Raw genomic sequence first — 17,969 nt, 5'->3', positions numbered from 1 at the left:
TAGGGTTTCTATCTCCAGCTTTGTCTCACTTTGAGTTTTCTTTATTGTTTCTACTTCCCTTTTTAGGTCTTGGATGGTTTTGTTCAATTCCATCACCAGTTTGGTTGTGTTTTCTTGTAATTCTTTAAGGACTTTTACCTCTTTAGAAGTGTTTTCCTGTTTTTCTTCAAGTGAGTTATTAAGCCCTTCTTGATGTCCTCTACCAGGATCATGAGCTATGATTTTAAATCAGTCTTGCTTTTCAGGTGTGTTGGGGTATCCAGGCCTGTTTGAGGTGGGAGTTCTGGGTTCTGATGATGGTGAGTGGTCTTGGTTTCTGTTAGTAAGATTCTTACATTTGCCTTTCACCATCTGGTAAGCTCTGGATTTAGTTGTTATAGTTGTCTCTTGTTGGAGCTTGTTCCTCCTGTGATTCAGTTAGCCTCTCTCAGCAGTCCTGAGAGTCTACATCTCTCCTGAGTCTCAGTAGTCAAAGTACTCTCTGCAGGCAAGCTCTCCTCTTTCAGGAAATGTACACAGATATCTGGCCTTCAGCCCTGACTCCTGGCTGAAGATGAAGGCCTGAAACAGAGCCTGTCCCAGAAGATGTTTTGCCTCTGCAGTCTGCACGCTCACCTGCACAGACTGGTCTCTGAGGGACACAGGATGCAAAATGGCTTTCTTACATGCTCTGGCAGTCAGAGCCATCCTGGGCAGACACCTATCCTCTGGCAGGGAAGGTGTCCCAATGTCTAGAGCTCAATATGGGGTCTGTCCCAGTAGCTGTATTCTATATCCATGGATTCAACCAAATTGTCAGGAAAAAATTTAAAACATATTGCATGTGTACAGAGAATATTCTATTTTACCATAATACCTTCAATAATCCACAGCAGCTATATTACACTGCATTCAAATTATTGCGAGAATTATCCACAAGCCAAAGTTTATTTAATGTTTGAAGAATCTATAAAATTTAAAAGAAAAGTATATATCATAATAGATGGAGTACCTGAATAAGGATAATTCATAGCATGCACTGCAGTTTTAGTAACACCACTTCATAGCTACCAAGGCACTATAATGCTTATACCCAAACTTACATATGAACCTTCAATTATAAGAAGAAGCATATTCCAAGAAAATCAAAATGGGATGGGACATATATTGCAAAAGAATTGACTTTTGTTTGGTTCTGATCCAAACAATCTAAAGATTATTCACACTTCTGAAGAGAAATTTAAACTCTCTGAATCCACACCTCATAAAAATCTAACATCTATGAGGAATCAAGTGACTTGAAAATGTCTGGGAACTAAGTGAACTAACTAATACATTCTTCTGGTTCTCATGGAAACACAAAGCCTTGTCCTACATCCTTAGGATCATGTGGTAGATAAACTACAGTCCTCCTTCTCTTTTTTGCCTTCTCTTCTCCTAACCATACAAGTACCCAGCACTGCAAGCCACCTACTCACAATGAGAAAGCCACTTCTGCTACAATAACTATGGTTGCCTTCCAAATCCCTTCTGCTGCTTCTGCTGCTTCTGTCAGCAAATGTAGAGATGCCAGTGCCATCACTCCTCCTAGCGGCATCCAGCCTGATATTTCCACCAATGGTGGGGCAGATGAGACTATCTCAACTACCAACGATGACACTGCTCCAACTGAGGCAGGAGGCAATACCACATATGTTTCAGATAACATCGTTCCAACTACTACAGACAGTCTTCCAACTGCTACAAGTAACAATACTCCAACTGCTACACAAATTACCTTCCACAAGGTAGAGATTTCACCACTCTTTCTGTGGGTGGCAGCATTACAGGGTAGGTTTCTCTGCAATTTAAGATGGTCAGTATATCAAAATACAACCAGACAGGCAAATTTTAGTTTAAAATAATTTGCACATCTGTCAGTCTCTGACAATGCCTCTCCAGAAACAGCTGTATTAGGCTCCTGTCAGCAAGCACTTCTTGGCATCAGCAACAGTGTCTGGAATTAGTGTCTGTATATGGGATGGAATCCCAGGTGAGGTAGCCTCTGAATTGTCTGTTCTTCAGCCTCTGTTCCATGCTTTGTTCCTGTATTTCTTTTACACAGAAGCAATTTTGAGTTAAAATTTTGGAGATGAGTGGGTTAAGCCTTCCCTCAAAAAGGGACCTTGCAAAACTTTTGCATATGGTCTCTACAGGTTCTCCCTGCCCTTTGTTGAACATTTCAGCTAACTTTATCCTTGTTTGGTCCTGATAGCCTCTTCCATTCCTGGTATCAGGGACTTTCTGGGGGGTGTCCCCAGTTCCCCATCCCCCATTGCCACAAATCTCTGGTCAAACTTTTGACCTTCTGTATATCTCCTCTATCTTCTCCCATACCAGATTCTTCCCCTCTTTTCCTCTCCTCCTCCTTTGTTCCTCCCATGTCCCTTCTACCCTCTACCTCCTATGAGTATTTTGTTCCCCCTTCTAAGAAGGACCGAAGCATCCATTGTTTGGTCTTCCTTCTCTTGAGCATCATATGTATTGTAAGTTATATCATGGGTATTCTGAGCTTTTTGCCTCATTTCGACTTATCAGTGAGTATATACCACATACAGATGTGTATGCTTGTAGCCAAACATTGAACTTAGCACAGGGACCCCAATGAAGGAATTAGAGAAAGGACAGAAGGAGCTTAAGGGCGTTGCAACCTTATAAGAATAACAACAATATCAACCAACCAGACCCCTCAGAACTCCCAGGGACTAAATGGCAAACTGGAGTACACATGGAGGGACTCATGACTACAGATGCATATTTAGAAGTAGATCTTCTTATCTTGCATCATTAGGAGGACAGGCACTTGTCCTGTGATGCCTCGATGGCCCAGTGTAGGGGTATTCTAGGGTAGTAAAGTGGGAGTTGGTGAGTGGATGAAGGAGTACCTTCAATAGAAGCAAAAGGAGACGGGATGGCATAGGGTGTTTTGAAGAGGAAACCAGGAAAGGAGATGGCATTAGAAATGTAAATAAATAAAATACTCAATAAAAAATTCCAACATATTTTCTAATTAGATTTGTGCAACCTTACACAGTATATGTTTGAGGTATATTTATTCATATTTGCTTTTGTGACAACAGATTTCTTGGCACAATTAATGTGAAGAAAATGACAGTACTTTGGCACATTTATTTTTCAGGTTTTTTTTTTATATTCCAATATTTTTTTTTTTTTTTTTTTTTTTTTGGTTTTTCGAGACAGGGTTTCTCTGTATAGCCTTGGCTGTCCTGGAACTCACTTTGTAGACCAGGCTGGCCTCGAACTCAGAAATCCACCTGCCTCTGCCTCCCGAGTGCTGGGATTAAAGGCGTGCGCCACCACGCCCGGCCCAATATTTTTTAATTAGGTATTTCTTCTTACAGTTCCAATGCTGTCCGAAAAGTCCTCCATACCATCCCCCCAAATCCCCTACCTACACACTCCCACTTCTTGGCCCTGGCGTTCCCCTGTACTGAGGCATATGAAGCTTGCAAGACCAATGAGCATCTCTTTCCACTGATGGCCGACTAGCCCATCTTCTGATACATATGCAGCTAGAGACATGAGCTCTGGGGGTACTGGTTAGTTCATGTTGCTGTTCCATCTATAGGATTGCAGATCCCTTTAGCTCCTTGGGTACTTTCTCTAGCTCCTCCATTGGGGGACCTGTGATCCATCCAATAACTGACTGTGAGCATCCACTTCTGTGTTTGTTAGGCCCCGGCATAGCCTCACAAGAGACAGCTATATCTGGGTCCTTTCAGCAAAATCCTGCTAGTGTATGCAATGGTATCAGCATTTGGAGGTCGATTATGGGATGGATCCCTGGGTATGGCTGTCTCTAAATGGTCGATCCTTTCGTCTCATCTCCAAACTTTGTCTCTGTAACTCCTTCCATGGGTGTTTCGTTCCCAATTCTAAGAAGGGGCAAAGTGTGGAACATCAGGGTTGCTTTGATTTACATTCCCCTGATGATTAAGGATGCTGAACATTTTTTCAGGTGCTTCTCAGCCATTCGGTATTCTTCAGGTGAGAATTCTTTGTTTAGCTCTGAGACCCATTTATAATGGGGTTATTTGATTTTCTGGGGTCCACCTTCTTAAGATATATATGTATGTATGTATATATGTATATATATATATATATATATATATATATATATATATATATATATAATATTAGACTCCTATCTGATTTAGGATATATAAAGATTTTTTCCCAATCTGTTGGTGGCCTTTTTGCTTATTGACAGTGTCTTTTGCCTTACAGAAACTTTGCAATTTTATGAGGTCCTATTTTTTGATTCTCGATCTTATGGCAGAATCCCTTGCTGTTCTATTCAGGAATTTTTCCCTGTGTCCATATCTTCAAGACATTTCCCCACTTTCTCCTCTAAATGTTTCACTGTCTCTGGTTTTATGTGGAGTTCCTTGATCCACTTAGATTTGACCTTAGTACAAGGAGATAGGAATAGATCAATTCGCATTCTTCTACATGATAACCACCAGTTGTGCCTGCACCATTTGTTGAAATTGCTGTCTTTTTTCCACTGGATGGATTTAGCTCCCTTTTCAAATTTCAAGTGACCATAGGTGTGTGGGTTCATTTCTGGGTCTTCAATTCTATTCCATTGGTCTACTTGTCTGTTGCTATACCAGTACCATGCAGTTTTTAATCACAAACACAATGATAGGAATGGACAAGGAGCATTAAGACAGGAGGGAGATTCAGAGTCAGGTGTGGGGAATGGGAAGAGCATTAAGAGAGGCAGGGCCCGAATGCCACGATAATGAATGAAAGTCTGCAGAGGAGGAGATAGAGAGCATCTCTAGTAAGATTGAGAGATCTTGTAGAGGGGAGGTGCCCAAGAAACTCTGGGGGTGTCCGTAGCTGACTCACAGCATTGGATATATGCAGCCTGGGGAGTCTGTCCCCTATGTCCAGGAAGAAATCCTGGTGGATCAATAAAACAAGAAGCCCACCCACAAAAGTTCTGACCTCAAACTTATTATATCTATAAGAATGTCAAGGATTGGGAATAGAACAGAGAATGAGGGAATAGTAAACTAATAAATGACCCAACTTGAAACCTGTCCCATGTCCAGTTACCAATCCATGACACTATGAATGATACTCTGTTACGCTTGCAGACAGAAGTCTAGCATGACTGACTCTGAGAGGCTCCATTCACCCAACTAACTCTGATGGATGCAGAAACCCAGAGCCAAACAGTGGATAGAGCTTGGAGCCTCTTATGGAAGAATAGGAGGAAGGTTTGCAGTCCCCTAAGGGGATATCACCTTTACAGGAAGTCCAATAGAATTATCTATCCTCAACCCTTGGGTATCTCAGAGATGGAAGCACCACCAAAGAACATTGGCTGGACCTAGGCCTCCTGCCAACAAATAGCAGATATACAATTTGGTTTAATGTGGATTCTGAGCCACAGGAGTGTACGAAGCTGTTGACTATCCAAGGGTTATGCTCTTCTTGTTGGGCTCTCCTGTCTGACGTCAGTGGGAGAAGAAATGTCTAGTCTCACAGAGGCTGCAAGTGCCAGGGATTGGGGAATAGGCAGGGAGAACACATGCACTCACAGAAGAAGGGAAGGAGGGATGAGGAAAGGACTAAAGAAGCAGATGACTGGTAGGGGAGCAGTGAGTGGGATGTAAAGTGATAAGTAAAAAAATAATTAACTAAGAAAATTAATAGCTGCTGTCTTCATTTTGAAAAAGATATTGTTTGTATATAAGCAGAGAAATGGCCTATCATCTCTTGATTATTTATTACATGTAATTTTAAGGTGATTGTGTGTGATCTCATTTACCTCTGAAAGTTAAGATGACAAAATGGCAATTGTTTGAGATTAAAATAAAAATTTAAATCTAATGAATCTATGTACTAACTATTTTGTTCTTCAATATAAATGAAAAGTATAACTTCAATGACAGTACATATGACAGAATTTTTTTGACCAAATAACAATCTTTCACCATATTAAAACCATTACCTTAAGCCACAAATGTGAGGTACGGTCACCACTGCAAGAGGTTAAAGCATTAAGAAAATGATATGCTCCATACCCAAATCCCTGCTGGAGAGCTGATCTCCAGAGGTGATGACAAACCTGAGAACACAGATGAGACCACTATTTCTGCTCAAATTCATGGCCCAAGAAGGGACTGCCAAGAGCCTCAAGACACAGGAACCAAGGAACAACAGGGGAAAGGATACTTCTGGTTTCCATATGAAATCTGAAGCTAAACCTGTGCCAGAGCTTTCCATACCGTAATTCTTCCCAGAGAGATCTGGTCTCCTAGTAGTGTTGACACACAGGCTTACAGGAGGGACAAGACACAGTCAGAGACAGCAAGACCAGCTAACACCACAAATAACCAGATGGTAAAAGTTAAGTGAAAGGACATAAGCAACAGAAACCAAGGCTACTTGACATAATCAGAACCCATTTCTCCTGCCACAGCAAGCCCTGAACCCTAGTGTAGTGGTGTATCAGCAAGCCCTGATACACCACTACACCAGAAAAGCAATACCCGATTTAAAATCACATCTAATGATGATGTGAGAAGACTTTAAGAAGGACCAAAATAACTCCCATAAAGAAATACAGAAGAACACATGTAAACACCTAGAAGAGGAAACACAAAAATCTCTTGAAGAATTACAAAAAAACCCCACAACCAAGCAGATGAAGATATTGAACATAACCATTGAGGATCTAAACATGGAAATAGAAACATTCAAGAAATCTTAAAGTGAGAGAACCCTGGAGACAGAAAACCTAGGAAACTGATCAGGAATCATAGATGAAAGCACCACCAACAGAATATAAGAGATAGATGAGAGTATCTCAGGTGTAGAAGATAACATAGAAATCATTGACAAAACAATCATACAAAGTGTAAAAAGCAAAATGTTCCTCACTCAACATCCAGGAAATCCAGGATACAATGAGAATACCAAACCAAGTGATAATAGATATAGAACAGTGTGAAGATTCTCAACATAACGGGCCATTAACTTCCTTCAACAAAATTATAGAAGAAAACTTCCCTAAAGAAAGTTCTGCTCATGAACACAAAAGAAGTCTACAGAACTCCAAATAGGTTGGACCAGAAAAGACATGCCTCCCATTATATCATAGTCAAAACAACAATTGCACACACACACACACACACACACACACACACACACACACACACACACACATATTAAAAGCAGTAAGGGAAAAGGTCAAGAAATATATAAAGTCAGACCAATCAGATCTTCTTTACCAGACTTCTCAACAGAGACTGTGAAAGCTGGGTGATGTCATATAAAGACCATAAAAGAATACAGAAGCCAGCCCCGGCTACTATACCAAACAAAATCCTCTATTACCATAGATAAACTAAGATATTCTATGACAAAATGAAATTTATACAATATCTCTCCACAAATTCACCCCTACAAAAGATAATAGATTGAAAACTCCAACACAAGAGGGGAAACTATACCCTAGAAATAGGAAGAAAGTAATCTTCTTTCAACAAACACAAAAGAAGATAGCACACACAAACATAATTATAGAAGAAAACTTCCCTAAAGAAAGTTCTGCTCATGAACACAAAAGAAGTCTACAGAACTCCAAATAGGTTGGACCAGAAAAGACATGCCTCCCATCATATCATAGTCAAAACAACAATTGCACACACACACACACAAGATAGCACACACAAACATAATTACAAATCTAACAACAAAAATAACAGGAAGGAACAATCACTGCTATTTAATATCTCAACATCAATGGACTCAAATGCCCAATATAAAGACATTGACTAACAGATGAGATACATAAATCAGTCTGGCAGTTCTTCAGAAAATTGGACATAGGGTACCTGAGGACCCAGCTATGACACTCCTAGCCATATACCCAAAAGATGCTATAACATATAATTAAGACACATGCTTCACTATGTTTACAGCCTTCAAATTTATAACAGCCATAAGCTGGAAAGAACCCATATGTCCATCAACAGAGTAATAGATACAGAAAATGTGGTACATTTACACAATGGAATCCTACTCAGCTACTAAAAACAATGACTTCACAAAATTCACAGGCAAATCTAGATAGTCTAGAGAAGTAATTCAATCAAAATGAACTCACATGGTATGTGCTCACTCTAAGTGGATATTAGGCAGAGACCATGGTATACCCACAATACAACTAAGGGACCATATGAAGCTCAAGAGGAAGGGACACTAATGAGTGGATGTTTCGGTCATGCTTAGAAGGGGTAACAATAGGGAAGAAGAGGGTTAGAGAGAATTTTAAGGAACAGAGGAAGGGGAGAGGTAAAAGACTAACATAATCTTGTATGGGTAGAGATGGAGGAGATGTACGGAGGTTCTGGAAACTGAATAGAGGTGTGTAGCAATAGGGGATGGGAAATGGTGATACCTACTAGAAAGTTCCATGTACCAGGAAAACCCCAAAATCCCACGGGGATGACATTATCTGAAATACCCTACAAAGGGGAGGGAGAACCTATCAAGACCATATCCAGAGGTTAGGTACCCCCCACCCCGCTTGAGGAATGTGGCCACCCACATATCTACAAAATTTAAACCCAGAATGCTCCTGTCTAAAGTAAATCCAGGGACAAAGAGTGGAACAGAGATTGAAGGAAATGCCATCCAGAGACTGCCCCATATAGGGATCCATCCCACATGCAGACACCAAAGCCAGTTACTATTGCTGAGGCCAAGAAGAGCTTGCTGACAGATGCAGCCTGATACAGCTGTCTCCTGAGAGGCTCTGCCAGTTCCTGATCAATACAGATGCAGATGCTCAGAGCTAAAAATGGGACTTAGCACAGGGACACCAACTGAAGAGTTATGCGAAGCACTGATGTAGTTGAAGAGGCCTTCTCTAGATCAATGGGAGGAGAGGCCTTTAGTTCAGTGAAGGCTTGTTGCCCCTCTGCAGAGGAATGCTAGGGCTGTGAGGCAGGATTAGCTGGGTGGGGGAACAGCTTCAAAGGATCAGGGTAAGAGCAGATGGGATAGGGAATTTCCAGAGGGGAAACTGGAAAAGGGGATAACATTTGAATTGTAAACAAATAAAATATCCAATTAAAAAGTTGGATATCAAATAATAGTGACTAAAGGGTTAATGATAAATCTCAAGTTTGAATATAGGTCTTGGATTTTTCTAAGCAGAGACTCCTTTTTATTTACTAAGAAAAGTACAATCTCAAGTTATACTATGAGTAAACAAAAGTATTCAAACAATTAACAAGAAAATGATACATGTATCCAAAAAGAGTATAAATACATATGATTCCAATTAATATCAGGATCTCCTTTAGGAAATTGAAAATTTCAGCTAATCTCTTAGTTGCTGTGAGGGGACATGTGATGTGAATTTAGGAAATATGACTGATATTTTCTATGGAGTTGCAAGGAAAGAAAGAAGTAAGACTGAAAGCCAGTGGTGTAAATATCATGGAGAGCAAGATTTTTAAGGTAAGTGTCTTAATTAGGGTTTTATTGCTGTGAACAGACACCATGATCAAGGCAAATATTGTAAGTGGTAACATTTAATTGGGTCGGGTTTCCAGTTTCAGTTAGAGGCTCAGTCCATTATCACCATGACAGGAAGCATGGAAGCGTCCAGGAATGAAGCGTTCACAAAATGATCAAGAAGGAACTGAGAGTTCTACATGTTGATCAAAAGACATATTGGAGAGACTGTATCTCCCCCACTAGGCTGAACTTCTAAAGGCAATGTGGCAGATGACAAATTAGGGAAATAACTCATCTAATGTGTGGATGAATGGGTATTGTCTCAAAAAGAGCAGCTCCAGAACAATTTGACTTAGGATCAGCAGCACAGGAACAAGAGCACATACTGTCCCTCTACTTGACATGGACTTTGTTGTCTTACAGTCTTCCCACCTCATTTTAAAGACTTCTTTGTAACTGAAGCAAGTCTCCACCTTTCATGTATCCAAAGCACTCCATCTTCTGAATTCATTTATTTCCTTAAAACTTTTTTCAGCTGTGTTTATTTTTAATGCTGAACCTTAGGAAAAATCACTAAACTGGGGAGTATCTTAGCAAGTGAGACACTGAGGGCTCACCAAGTGCTGTACCAAGGCAAGCACTGTCTAGATATCTAGGCAACATTAAATAACTCCCAGAAAATAAGCTCACGAAAAGAGATCAGGCATGTGTCTGAATCTCTCAAGACTAACTGAATGATTCCAAGAGGTAGAAATCTATATCATTGTGATTTTTCTATGGACAAAAAATTAAACCAGATTTTTCTTTAGTAATGTAGGTGGTACATGATACAACAGCATTAAAACAATAGAGACAACAATTCTGCCTCTCTTTTGCCTATATTGAAATATCTTGTGTAACTACTCAGTCTTTATAGGAACACAAAATGCTTCTGGACCTCGCAAACACTAGGCTAAAAATATTTCTTAAAGTACAGACTCTGGACAATACTCTCAAACTTATTGGAATTAAAAAACAGAGAATGTTCAACATCCTTAATCATCAGAGAAATACAAATCAAAACAACCCTGAGATTCCACCTCACACCAGTCAGAATGACTAAGATCAAAAACTCAGGTGACAGCAGATGATGGCGAGGATGTGGAGAAAGAGGAACACTCCTCCATTGTTGGTGGGATTGCAAGCTTGTACAACCACTCTGGAAATCAGTGTGGCGGTTCCTCATAAAATTGGACATAGTATTACTGGAGGATCCCTCAATACCTCTCCTGGGCATATATCCAGAAGATGTTTCAACCGGTAAGAAGGACACATGCTCTACTATGTTCATAGCAGCCTTATTTATAATAGCCAGAAGCTGGAAAGAACCCAGATGTCCCTCAACAGAGGAATGAATACAGAAAATGTGGTACATTTACACAATGGAGTACTACTCAACTATTAAAAAGAATGAATTTATGAAATTCCTAGGCAAATGGATGGACCTGGAGGGCATCATCTTGAGTGAGGTAACCCAATCACAAAGGAATTCACACAATATGTACTCACTGATAAGTGAATATTAGCCCAGAAACTTAGGATACCCAAGATATAAGATAAAAATTTTTTTTTTTTTTTTGGTTTTTTTCGAGACAGGGTTTTTCTGTATAGTCCTGGTTGTCCTGGAACTCACTTTGTAGACCAGGCTGGCCTCGAACTCTGAAATCTGCCTGCCTCTGCCTCCCAAGTGCTGGGATTAAAGGCGTGCGCCACCACGCCCTGCAAGATAAAATTTTCTAAACGCATGAAATGCAAGAAGAACGAAGACCAAAGTGTGGACACTTTGCCCCTTCTTAGAATTAGGAACAAAACACCCATGGAAGGAGTTACAGAGACAAAGTTTGGAGCTGTGATGAAAGCATGGACCATCTAGAGACTGCCATATCCGGGGATCCATCCCATAATCAGCTTCCAAACACTGACACCATTGCATACACTAGCAAGATTTTGCTGAAAGGACCCAGATATAGCTGTCTCTTGTGAGACTATGCCAGGGCCTAGCAAACACAGAAGTGGATGCTCACAGTCAGCTATTGATTGGATCACAGGGCCCCCAATGGAGGAGCTAGAGAAATTACCCAAGGGATAAAGGGATCTGCAACCCTATAGGTGGAACAACATTATGAACTAACCAGTACCCTGGACCTCTTGATTCTAGCTGCATATGTATCAAAAGATGGTCTTGCAATCTTTATATGCCCCAGTACAGGGTAATGCCAGGGCCAAAATTGGGAGTGGGTGGGTAGGGGAGTGAGGGGAAGGGTATGGGGTTCTTTTGGGATAGCATTGGAAATGTAAATGAGGAAAATACCTAATAAAATATTAAAAAAAAACAGAGAAATTCTATGCTCTTCAATGACACAGGTATTTCCCACTATGTATGGCAATGAATTATCTGTGATGGATTTTAGTGAGCACATCTACTAAAAGCCAGGTAAGAGTTTGTTCATAAGACTTTTTTCAATTCAATGTCATTTAAGCTTTCCCTGAAAACCTGTATGCTCAGAAAAAAAAAAAAAGGGAAATGTTTTCTCAGAATATTTTTGAGGACTTTTACATAAAAGCATGTAACAGGTTTCTGATGCTGCAAAATAAATAACCATAAATTAGGATGGTAGGGAGCCTGTTTGTCAGAGCATAGTCTACACTTGGCATAGACATATCCTTTTCTCAAGTGATTCAAGAGGCAGAAGAGGAACCTGGAAGGCAGTTCCATCCTCATCCCAAGGCCATCCTTTCACACTTCATAAAATTATATCCTGTTTCATAGTGATGAGTGGCCCCAATTTGCTTTAATAATATTTAATGAACATGAAGTAAAAAGCTTCTGTGTGCGATTTTCATATTCTAGTTGTGTGGATTTTCCTTAACCTCACACTAGTCTCCCCCAGCCCAGATCCATGATCTCCTTGCCAACCTGAACTATGTTTACTCAGCATCATTCCTTTTTATTTCTAGTGAATCCCCACCAGTTTTCCTTCAAGTTTACTTTAAATTTTAAAAGAAATACAATATGATAATTTCAGAAACACAGGTGGAACTAGAAAATGTTGTAAGCACAGTAACCCATGTTCAGAATACAAACACCATCTAGTCCCTCCCATTCCCTAGACTATAATAAACATGAGTGTATTAAATTCAGTGTAAATATGCCTCAAGACTAAGGAAGTAGAAGGAGGCCATGGGAAGCATCACAGCTATTTACAGGTCATGAGCCAGGGGGCACTCTGATCTAATAGAGCCTAATTGTTACATGCTTCTTTCCAATACAAAGAACCTTTACTATAAGTCAAAAGACTTTTTTCTGCAACAAGAAATCTCTAAATTCTTCTGCTTCCCATGTTACAAGATAAAAATAAAAATACAAAAAACAAAAATCTTAGCTGAAAAACTCAGGCCAACACTAGTCTAGGGAAAGTAGAACTTTAAGAAGACATCTAAAATTACACCTTGCTAAGAAAGTGTATAGGTTATCAATTCTCTGTGTAAATATCTAATTTAAAGTTGTTTATTTTCTTTCTCCCAATGTCTGGTGAGTGTCACAGAGGCCCCAGAGCACAACATGATCCTAGATGACCACTATCTCCTTCAACTCTTCTTCTAGCTTCTTGCCCTCCTCTTTGTCTTCCTCTATTGTCTAGAATTTTTTCAACTACCCCCTCTATCCTTTGGTCCAGGATTACATCAATTACCTCCTCCACCTTCCTTTGATTTGCCTTATTTTTATATAACAGTTCCTCCTTGTTTTAGACCTCCAAGCAATCCTCCTTGGTTAGTGACACAGATCCAGTCTGAGGCATTATTGCTCTCTTATTGAGTGGGCCTTAAATCAATCTAAGCTCTTGGTTACCAAGGTACAGGTAGCACGATTGCACCCATAGAGTTAAAATTCTATGGTAATCACTGTTGTGGTTCATAGGCATCATAGCTGTGTAAGCGTGTTGGTTGCTCTCCTCCCTTGGAATCTTGCATGCTACTTTGTGGAATTATGAAAGCTAGTCACCAGGGAGGAAGCTTGTGGGCCACATCATTTCAAAAACCTAAAACAGAATAAATGCTGTGAGAATAGCTATGTTGTTATGAAGAGGACACTGACAAAAGAAACTCTTTGTGTAAATCTCTAAAATACCCAGAATACTTATAATACTCACAACCTTAGAACCCAGGAAAACTGATACTGCACATTCAGAGGGTGGTATTGTACATAAAACTATGATGATACTGGCTACAATGAAGAAGGAAAAATGTATAATTAATGTCAAAGTTATCATAATGTAAAAAACATATATGTTATTCAATTCATGGAAACAAAATGGTAACTTCTTACAGATCTACATAAATTCTTATGACTATTGCAAACACAATTTCTTCAACTAATTTCATATTTTCCTGCATTACTTATGTAAAACTTTGTATTCTTTGTTCTGCAGATCATTATATTTAAAGGTATTCTAGCACTCGATGTGTATTTGATAGGATTGTGTATATAAACAATGGCAAGCTACCTCCTAAACCTGTTCATGGCCTTAAATTTTCATAATATACAACACACATATGTTCTCTCTGTGTGTGTGAATATTTTTTATATTGTTTATTTGGACAAGATCATCTATTCTATCTTTGCCTCCTGATATTGGTTTTTTTGTTGTTGTTGTTGTTTTTCTATTTCACACATTCTATTTGTAAAGCTGTCCTTTGAGTTCTTCCATCAGATTATTGGGATTTTGAACTTCATATTCAATGTTTCTATCTCTTTATTGATTTCTGCTCTCAAGTACTGCATTGCCTTTTTCATTTCCACCAGCCTTATGTTTTGTTTTCTTGGGCATCACTGTGATTTGATTCTCCTAAAGCTCTTCCTCCTTGATTTTACTGAGCTGATGCTTTGTGTTTTTAAAACCTTTGAGTCCTTTGATGATGCTGATGGTTGTTCATTTAAAGTCTGTGCTCTGGAAATCATCTACATAATTATCATTGATGAGCATTTCAAAAAAGACTGGTAGATTTTAGTGAGAAGATTTTGGATTAACTTTTCATAGAGTTTGTACTTCTGCAATGAGATCTAAGCATGTTGAGTACTTTTCTTCATTCTAAGTCTATTAAGGACAGAGCAGGTTGGAATAGAAATGAGGATATACAGGAAAGTTAGGGTTCCATGACACTTGCATCGGTTCATGATGGGCACTCCATGAACTTATTCACCTTATTTTGACCATCTATGTATGTATAATAGTCCACATTGGATTTAAAGGTAAGATAAATCTTTGTTTTTTATGATGAAGAACTACCTTTACATATAAATATATAGAGCTGACCAGTATAATGTCAGTAGCAGGTTACACACCAATGGGGTCAGAAGAACTACTACATAGTTCCACCACCAGATAAGGATCTAAATGTGATTAAAGACCACTGAGAAGGGGGAAAACACTCTAGTTCAGGGACAAGCACGCACATAGTCCATGCAATCCCAAGTATTCAGCTCTGGACAGAATTATATATGAAATAATCTAAATAAACTTAGTAGGTGTGTTCATTGAATGCAGAGGCATAATTAGGGGATTCATGTGAACTTGTCAGCATAGACGGGCCTATATCCAAGCAACCATATCCAAATGACCTGTTGGCACAGATCTTGGCACCACCTACTTCTGTGTGGTTGTCTTCAAGTATGAAAATGGGTAAATAATTGTCAGTGACCAGGGTAATCACAGTACAATGAGCTATGCTGCTTTTACTGACACAGAATTATAGGCATGCTACAAAAATCAGGATGCAATGAACTCCACCAATACAGTTTTTGATGGAAAATGTCTGATTGAACATTGGTTTGATGATGCTATTGTTCGGTCTGATATGAAGCATTGGCCCTTCATGGTCGTGAATGATTCAGGCAGATCCAAGATCCAGTTCAAATACAAAGGGAGACAAAAACATTCTACCCAGAGGTAGTGTCCTCAATGGTTCTGAAAAAGATGAAGGAAATTAGAGTAGCTTACGTGGGAAAGACTGTTATCAATGTTATGGTCACAGAGGCAGCTTACTTCATTGACTCCCAGAGGCAGGCAACAAAAGATGTTGCAACTATTGCTGGCCTCAATGGACATTGAATTATCAATAAACCAACTGCTGCTGCTATTGCTTGCTATATGGTTTGTATAAGAAGGTCAGACCTGGAAAAAATGTGCTGATTTTTGACTTGGGAATGACATTTCTGATGTGTCACTTGTCACTATTCAGGATATACCTTTTGAAGTCAAATCAACAGTTGGAGACACCCACTTGGGTGGAGAAGCTATGACAACTGAATTGTTAACCATTCCACTGCTGAGTTTAAGTGAAAGCATAAGAAGGACATCAGTGAGAACAAGAGAGCTGTCAGGAACTCTGCACTGACTGTAAACAGGCCAAGTGAACCCTCTCCTCCAGCACCCAGGCCAGTATTGAGATTGATCATCTCTATGAGGGAATTGAAATATATACCTCCATTACCAAGACTCAATTTGAGTAATTGAATGCTGACCTGATCTGTGGTGAACTAGACCCTGTAGAGAAGGATCTTTGAGAAGCCATCTAGACAAGTAATACATCCATGATATTGGCCTGGAGAGTGGTTCTACCAGACTCACTAAGATTCAGAAACTTCTGTAAGACTTCCTCAATGGAAAAAAAAAAAAAACTGAACAAGATCATTCACCCCAATGAAGCTGTTGATTATGGTGCAGTTGTCCAAGCAGACATTCTATCTGGAGACAAGTCAGAGAATGGTCAGGATTTACTGCTCTTAGTTGTCACTCCTCTTTCCCAAGGTATTGAAACTGGAGGTAGAGTCATGACTGTCCTAACCAAACACAGTGACTGTCCTAACCAAACACAATATTACCATTTGCACAAAACAGACACAAACTTTACCACCTACTCTGACAACCAGCAAGCTGTACTCATTCAGATGTATGAAGGTGAAAGGGCCTTCATGACCAAGGAAAACAACCTGCTTGGATAGTTCGAGCTCATAGGCATACCTACAACACACTGAGGGGTTCCTCAGATTGAAGTTACCTTTGACATTTATGCTAATGGCATCCTCAATGTTTCTGTTATAGCTAAAAGCACAGGGAATTAGAACAAGATCACAATCAGCAAACACAAGAGCCTCTTGAGCAAGAAGAATATTGAGTGCATGGCCCAAGAAGCTAAGAAGTACATAGCTGAGGATGACAAGCAGATAGATAAGGTTTCCTCCAAGAATTCACTAGAGTTTTATGACTTCAACATGAAAGCAACTGTGGAAGATGAGAAACTTCAAGGAAAGTTCAAAGATGAGGACAAACAGAAGATTCTTGGCAAGTGTAATGAAATCATCAGCTGGCTGGATAAGAATCAGACTGCAGAGAAGGAAGAATTTGAGCATCAGCAGAAAGAACTGGAGAAAGCCTACATCCTATCATTAATAGCTGTACCAGAATGCTGGTGGTGTGCCTGGAGGAATGACCAGTGGTCTCTCTGGTGAAGAAGCCCTTCATCTTTTTTTCCCCTTTGGCTTTCTGAGACCGACTTTCTCTGTATAGCCCTAGCTGACCTGGAATGCTCTTCATTTTCTCCTTCACAAGGCCCCACTATTGAAGAAGTAGATTAAGTCAATCCAAATACAGGTGTAGCATTATTACATATGGCAACACTATGTGACATTTTTAACAGAGAATGCATAATAAAGCTATTTAAATTAGCAGAAAAAAATCACTCAGTAAGAGGAATGAATGTGTGTGTCTGTATAGCTATAAACAAACTCATAAGATGACATACTGCTATACCAATATATAAGTACCTCACTCAGTCTTCATTAAAAAGGCTTCCTCTTACAGTAGATTTGAACTAAAACATAGACCTATAACAGGATAATGTAAAAAGTATGAAAGATGTTGGAGCATTTAGTCCTAAGTGAGGTATCATCATCAAAGCTCTCCCATCATACCCATGCAGAAAGATTGAAAAATCCAGACAAGATTGCTAATTCCAAGAAAACATGGTCTTCTGTATACATCTAGGCTGACACACATGAACTCAAGGCCACATGGACAATGCCTACAAAAGGTTAAGCCCAGTGGACTCCTTCCACTGAGACAGGGAGAGTGCATGGGCTTCCATCACTACAAGGAAGATATTTGCAATTAATACATGATTGGTATTTTCTCCAAAAGAATCTCACTGTGTTTATGAGCCACACTTCAAGGCAGGCTCCACCCCAGAAGTAGTTTATCAACACAAAACTAACTCAATGATATTTTGTAAAGTTTTTGACTCACTTTTGTTTGATTTGGTTTGGTTTACTTTGGTTGTGGTTTTGTGTGGGATGTCTTTTGCATGATATTATTTTCTCAATATTTAAGTGAAAATCTCAAACC

At 39.5% G+C, this 17,969-nt stretch overlaps 1 pseudogene; it reads left to right on the top strand.

Annotated features, from left to right (window-relative positions):
- The first annotated feature begins 1,487 nt into the window (after positions 1-1,487).
- Positions 1,488-17,135, top strand: LOC110288472 (heat shock cognate 71 kDa protein pseudogene; annotated as a pseudogene).
- Positions 17,136-17,969: the final 834 nt, after the last annotated feature.

Source organism: Mus caroli, unplaced genomic scaffold, assembly GCF_978045245.1.
Source record: "Mus caroli unplaced genomic scaffold, Mus_caroli_1 scaffold_4, whole genome shotgun sequence".
In the NCBI taxonomy this organism is placed as follows: domain Eukaryota; kingdom Metazoa; phylum Chordata; class Mammalia; order Rodentia; family Muridae; genus Mus; species Mus caroli.
Note: the sequence above shows the minus strand (reverse complement) of the source record. Positions and strands in the feature narration are given on the sequence as shown.